This window comes from Hyperolius riggenbachi, chromosome 6 (assembly GCF_040937935.1).
Source record: "Hyperolius riggenbachi isolate aHypRig1 chromosome 6, aHypRig1.pri, whole genome shotgun sequence".
Lineage (NCBI taxonomy): Eukaryota > Metazoa > Chordata > Amphibia > Anura > Hyperoliidae > Hyperolius > Hyperolius riggenbachi.
In genome coordinates, this window is record NC_090651.1 from 279748055 (window position 1) to 279755597 (window position 7543).

Consider the following 7543-nt stretch of genomic DNA (forward strand, 5'->3'; position numbering starts at 1 on the left):
TTCCAGCCTGACCACCCCAACTCCCAACATTTATAGTCTGCTGAAAGGGTCCATTTCCTTGCAAAGCATCTCCATCTACAGCCCATGGTCAATGGATAAAAGAGACAGCTGTATGTCTGTGGTGGTAGTTTCAGTTGACGCTGACTTTTAATATTCAAATATGGTGAATGTGTCAACATTATCTTTCACACACATACAAACAAGCTCTTCAGGTTTAGATGTAGATATAAAACAGATGAAGCCTGGTAATGATTGCTCCACGTGTTCATTTCTGAAGGTCAGAAGAAAGACAAAGGTGGATCCATGCTAAAGCTATAGTACTGTATTTTAGTGAGGCAAAACCTTTTCCCATACTGTATGTTCCGATCCAGCCCCCTTCCCCCCCCCCCCCCCCGAAAATCCACTGACAAGCTTATTGGCATATGTGCGCAAGTGCAGTAGTGCCTGTTGCACACAACGATATTTACCTTTGTGATCCAGCGCAATACCATCTTCTCACTTGGGCTCCAGCGGAAATAGCCAAGTCAATCAGGTCCACTCTTCTGCACAGTCACAAGATGCCTGTGCCTGCAAAGTAGAGTGAACCTGATTGGGCTCGGCTATTTCCCGCCAGAGCCAAAGGTGGAAGATGGTACTACATCTGTGCTGGATTGCAAAGGTAAATATTGCTGTTTCCTGCTGTCTCGGGTTCCCACCGTTGGATCAGTGCTGCACAGGTGGAAGGGGAAGCCTGATTAGGAGACAGAGGCTTCCCCCTCCTGAGGTAAGTACTCCCTGGGGCTCTTTTTTTTATCTTACAGGTTTTTTTTAAACATTGCATAACATAAATGATGCTTAAAGAGAATCTGTATTGTTAAAATCACACAAAAGTAAACATACCAGTGCGTTAGGGGACTTCTCCTATTACCCTCTGTCACAATTTCGCCGCTCCTCGCCGCATTAAAAGTGGTTAAAAACAGGTTTAAAAAGTTTGTTTATAAACAAACAAAATGGCCACCAAAACAGGAAGTAGGTTGATGTACAGTATATCCAATCATAGAAAATACATCCATACACAATCAGGCTGTATACAGCATTCCTTTTGTCTCTCAAGAGATCATTTGTGTGTTTCTTTCCCCCTGTTCTCATGCACTGAAGTTTCAGGCTGCTCGTTTCTTCCTGCAAACAGCTTTGCCCTTGTCTGTAATTCTTCAGTATGTGAAAGCCCAGCCAGCTCAGAGGACGATTTATCCAGCTTGTAAAAGATAAGAGAGAAGAGAGAAGCTGCTCTAATCTAAATAATGCACAGGCAGTGTGCATACAGGGGCCTGGAAGGGGGAGTTCATAGCAGAACCACAACACTGAAGAACTTGGCAGCCTTCCAGACACAGGCTGACAAGTCTGACAAGAGAGAGATAAGTTGATTTATTACAGAGACTGTGATAGTACAAAGTGCTGCAGTAAGCCAGAACACATTAGAATAGCTTTTGGAACTTGTAGGATGATAAAAAACAGGATGCAATTTTTGTTACGGAGTCTCTTTAATGCAAACAATGCAGGCTAGTTACAAAATGCACCCATCCCAGGGCAGTTTACTATTGGCTGTTCCCTGAAAACAACGAACTTTGCAGATCTTGACACGCACCTAGAAAAATCCTGTGAATTAGCTTTCATGATTTTTATTAATTTCCCAAATTATATGGTATTAACATTGCTATCGAAAAGCAAAATACATAATCCTTCGTGAATCTCGCTAGCATAGCTGTGAACACCAAAGAAGAATAAATATGTGAAAATATGAAATACTATTTTTGCCTTCATGATAATTGGCCTGTGCTACTCCTCCCGCTCCCCAGGCTGAGAGCTGTTGTGTAGCGGATTACAGGAGACAGATTCAAACACTTAAAACTGCTGTATATAAAAATACATTTAATGCCTTTTTAATGAATATATAATTTGATTAAATGCTGGCTTTTTACATTTGCCTGGAGTTCAGATCCATCGTCTTCAATCTAAAAAGTTAGTATTTGCTGCTGCTGCTTATACAGCATTCGGTTTTCAGTAAGAAACAAGAATATTCTGTCTATCTTCTGCAAAGTTAACTATACTACAGTGTCCAATTTCAAGAAATGTAGCTATACAAATACACGTGAGACCGAAAAGGTTCTGCATTGTACAGAAGCAATTTTAACTGCAAATATGGGTTGTAGCAGTATGGGCAAATGAACACTACTTAATATGACTACAGCAAAACTTATTCTTACAAACCAGATTTTGCTTACCATGAACAAGATAATGGAAACATTAAAACTGATCACCAGCCTAAACTTTTTTTTCTCTCTTTTTAAGTGTGGATAAAGTGTAGAGGGGCCATAAGCTTTGACAGCTTGCTCAGTGAACTAGTAAGGGGGCACAATCTAGAGAAGTGGGCGATTCAGTCAAAAACACTGTTTACCATTTAATGAAATTGTCCTATTTTGTGCACTGGTACTTTGACCTATTGGGTGGATTGCAAAGTATCTACCTAAATGATCAAATGGAATTAGAATAAGGTATATCTGATTTCCTCAACGTTAATTGCAGTTCTACTTATTTCCATATTAAAAATGTGATGGGGACTTTTTTTCTGCAGAAAGTTATGGAGAACATTGAATGAACGTGGACAGTATACATCGCTGTTGCCCAACAGTCTCACAATCTAAAGTCCCTACCACATTTTAGGTATAATTTTAAAGAGCGCAATTAAAGTACCAGAATGTTATAGACTGTGGAAGAAAACCAAGGAAGCCTAGAAAAGCCTAGAGTAAGCATACAAACTTTATGCCAAGGGTGCCTTAGTTTAGTTTACACATTCATAAAATAAAGTGCCCATATAGGGTTAATTCAATAAATAATTGATATAACAGTCATGAACCAATGATTTAAAATCACAAACACTGTTTCGCAGGACAGCCGGTGGCCCCAGTCTCTCTCACTGGCTGGGGCCCCCAAACCACCATGCGATACCAGTGTTTGTGATTTTAAATTTCTTTTTTTGCTGCTTCCAGGATGTGGTTGACAGGTGAGTGGTTAGGGAGGGGGCCGTGTGGGAGATGTGCCTACACGGGGCGCCCCAGTAATGGATGGAATCTACGATTATGTCCAACCGAAGCCTCCCACCTGAATGCTAATTTATGCAATTCCTGCTAGATTTGGTATGGCAGGCAAAGAGTGTACGACAGTGCACCTGATTGGCTGACTGGCGCATGCTGACCAGATAAAGGTAGGAAAGTGCTTTAGCTGGGAGTGAGCAAATTGTGTGTGTTGCCATGAACCAAAGATTTAGCAAGAAAACAGAAGAGTGGTGCAAGCTCTCATGAACACTCCCAGAATTCAGAGCTACTTACAATAATTCATCTTTTTGATAAACATTTGACAGAGGGAGAAATTTCAGTCCTCCAAAAAGGATTTTCATTTGCACCTATCAATCCTTTTGATCATTTTGAGGTTTTTGAAAGATGTATATTTATTTTCCAGGTGTCTGGTTCTGAGAAAGATCTGTGACAAACCTATGAAATTAATGGAACAACTTGAATATGACTTCCCTGAACTGCAGGACAGGCAAGCCATATAGGATTAGGTGGAACTCCTGGACGAGAATCAGTCAGTAACGCAGGTGGGTGGCTTTCCCTTCAAACCTACCTCAAAATATTTACCAGCTTTGGGTACATTTACTGAGGTCAAGATTTTTTATGACTTGGTCAGTAAGGATTTGGAATCCCTGGACCAACAAAATGTTAAAGGGGTACAAAATCTGAATCCACAAGAAAAAATGGCTTTGAAAACACTAAGAGAACAACAAGATGTAGATATAAGAGAGGCCGACAAGGGCCGCAATGTCGTTATCTGCCCAAATGATAAATATCTAAGGGAAGCTGAGACACAATTAATGAATAGAGAGTATTATACCAAATTGAGAAGTGACCCCACCTAAAGATTACAAGCACAACTTAAGGATTTGTTGGGAGATGCCAGGGTATAATAACAGATAAAGAAAAGAGATCCTTATGGGTCAGAAATCCTGTCACACCAATTTTTTACATGTTGCCGAAAATCTAAAAAAATGCTCAAAATCCACCAGGAAGGCCGATAATTTCGGGCATAGGTAGTCTAAATTAGAAGTGTAGTCAATATGTGGATTTTTTCTTACAGAAACCCGGTGACCAGTCTGGCCTCTTACATTAGAGACACGATTGATTTACTTGGACTCATCAACAATTTGAAAATTGATGAAGAAACTTTATTACTTACATGACTCTGTCAGTCTCTTCACTGGCTGCCAGTTACGCAAAGGATACAATTTAAAATCCTTACTCTCGCCTACAAAGCTCTCCACAACCTAGGTCCTTCCTATCTAAATCAACGGATGCTGGCGCCATGTAAATCAATAATAATAATATTTGCATGCATTTGATAACCTTTGTTAAGTTCTTCTCTTTTTCCACCCTTTATTCTTACAAACACTGCATTACTCTGCTCATGTTCCCTCTGATCCTTTTAGCATACTTTCTGCATAACACTAATGTATACGCTGGGTTTTTACAAAGTACCTTTACATGTGACCTGTGCTTACTTTTTGTGTTATTTTTCTATATGGTGAACACTGTACCGTGTTGATCTGTACTTATTCTTTTCAATAAACTCTTAGTTAATAAAAAATATGACAGCTTAAAGTGTGTTACCTTAAGCGTGCATATTTACAATGTGCATTTAGATTGTTCTGTTGGAATGGGGATGCAATTATTATTACAAATGATTAGTACACTGCCAGCCCTTTGTACAAAGCTGTACATAATACCATAATAGCAGGGTGAACGATGCAGCTATAGCAAAAATGATTCACCTTACAGTTCGGAAAATGTGTACTTTAACTACTTCACCCCAAGGCGGTTTTTACCCTAACGGATAAGAGCGATTTTCAGGCAGGGAACACACTTAACTTTCAGTTTTCCGCGCGCGTTTTTTTGCATACTTTTTCTGCACACCAAGTGTGTTTTCATGCAGGAAAACGCGCGTGTTTTTTCCCAGCAGCTGATGTAATTGATACAAAAAACTGACAAAATGTGCAGAATCAGGATGCAGAATGTCAGTTTTTTTTCTACGTGCGAACAACACAGTACGTGTGCACTAGCACATTGATTAACATGAGTTCTCAGTTTTTCTGTGCAGAAAACGTGCACGAAAACAGTCAAGTGTGTTCCCTGCCTCACCTTTCAGTGCTCAACTCTTTCATTTGCCAATAGCTTAATCACTACTAATCACAATGAAATGATCTATATCTTGTTTCTTTTTCACCACAAATTGGGCTTTTTTGGGGTTGATATTTGTTTTCAGTAATTACTCTATTTTCTATGCATTTTAAAGGGAAATACAAGGAAAAAATGAAAAAATACACTATTTCTCCAATTTAATCCCCTATGGTTTTATTATAAACACTGAAACTGTACATAAAACCCACACATTTTATGTGCCTATTTGTCCTGGTTATAACAAGATCTTAATTATGTCCCTAGTACAAAGTATGGTGACAATATACCATGGCTTGCAAAAGTATTTGGCCCCCTTGAAGTTTTCCACATTTTGTCATATTACTGCCACAAACATGAATCAATTTTATTGGAATTCCACGTGAAAGACCAATACAAAGTGGTGTACACGTGAGAAGTGGAACGAAAATCATACATGATTCCAAACATTTTTTACAAATAAATAACCGCAAAGTGGTGTGTGCGTAATTATTCAGCCCCCTTTGTTCTGAGTGCAGTCAGTTGCCCATAGGCGTTGCCTGATGAGTGCTAATGACTACATAGAGTGCACTTGTATGTAATCTAATGTCAGTACAAATACAGCTGCTCTGTGACGGCCTCAGGGGTTGTCTGAGAAAATATTGGGAGCAACAACACCATGAAGTCCAAAGAACACACCAGACAGGTCATAGATAAAGTTATTAAGAAATTTAAAGCAGGCTTAGGCTACAAAAAGATTTCCAAAGCCTTGAACATCCCACAGAGCACTGTTCAAGCGATAATTCAGAAATGGAAGGAGTATGGCACAACTGTAAACCTACCAAGACAAGGCCGTCCACCTAAACTCACAGGCCGAACAAGGAGAGCGCTGATCAGAAATGCAGTCAAGAGGCCCATGGTGACTCTGGACGAGCTGCAGAGATCTACAGCTCAGGTGGGGGAATCTGTCCATAGAACAACTATTAGTCGTGCACTGCACAAAGTTGGCCTTTATGGAGGAGTGGCAAGAAGAAAGCCAATGTACACAGAAAAGCATAAGAAGTCCCGTTTGCAGTTTGTCACAAGCCATGTGGGGGACACAGCAAACATGTGGAAGAAGGTGCTCTGGTCAGATGAGACCAAAATTGAACTTTTTGGCCAAAATGAAAAACACTATGTGTGTCGGAAAACTAACACTGCACATCATTCTGAACACACCATCCCCACTGTCAAATATGGTGGTGGCAGCATCATGCTCTGGGGGTGCTTCTCTTCATCAGGGACAGGGAAGCTGGTCAGAGTTGATAGGAAGATGGATGGAGCCAAATACAGGGCAATCTTGGAAGAAAACCTCTTGGAGTCTGCAAAAGACTTGAGACTGGGGCAGAGGTTCACCTTCGAGTAGGACAACGACCCTAAACATAAAGCCAGGGCAACAATGGAATGGTTTAAAACAAAACATATCCATGTGTTAGAATGGCCCAGTCAAAGTCCAGATCTAAATCCAATCGAGAATTTGTGGCAAGATCTGAAAACTGCTGTTCACAAATGCTGTCCATCTACACTGACTGCGCTGGAGCTGTTTTGCAAAGAAGAATGGGCAAGGATTTCAGTCTCTAGATGTGCAAAGCTGGTAGAGACATACCCTAAAAGACTGGCAGCTGTAATTGCAGCAAAAGGTGGTTCTACAAAGTATTGACTCAGGGGGCTGAATAATTATGCACACCCCACGTTGCAGTAATTTATTTGTAAAAAATGTTTGGAATTGTGTATGACTTTCGTTCCACTTCTCATGTGTACAACACTTTGTATTGGTTTTTCATGTGGAATTCCAATAAAATTGATTCATGTTTGTGGCAGTAATGTGACAAAATGTGGAAAACTTCAAGGGGGCCAAATACTTTTGCAAGCCACTGTATCATTTGGAAATAAAGGTGTATTTTTTTTGGTGATTTTTTTTCGCTATTTTCACGTGCACGAGGATGCACGTGCATGCGTGTCATTAAGTGGTTAACATCACATATGCATGCAATAAAATATCTTTTCCTCACCTGTTGTGGGTATATTTATGCCAAGTACCATTTACAACAACTAATGTGTGCTGCAAATGCTGTTAGGTTAGACCTGAGCACAGTCCTGTAAAAAATGCAATGACACGTCAGTACTTAGATGTGCTGTTTTAAATTGTTCTACTTGATGTATATAAACTTTCAGGCGCGAGGGAGAGAGTTGTAGAGTGAGGGTCTGCAGCTGCTAAAAGACATCTCATAGCCACAGATTCTCCCCTGCCGATCTGCCTA

At 40.2% G+C, this 7543-nt stretch overlaps 1 long non-coding RNA gene across 1 annotated transcript in view; it reads left to right on the forward strand.

The window, feature by feature from the left end:
• The window catches only part of LOC137522762 (uncharacterized), a 35637-nt gene extending 31004 nt beyond the window's left edge, over window positions 1-4633 (forward strand). Inside the window, exons 2-3 of the long non-coding RNA XR_011022434.1 lie at window positions 3496-3634; window positions 4171-4633. This is a non-coding gene — a long non-coding RNA (uncharacterized lncRNA). The remainder of the gene's footprint in view (window positions 1-3495; window positions 3635-4170) is intronic.
• The last annotated feature ends 2910 nt before the right edge of the window (window positions 4634-7543 follow it).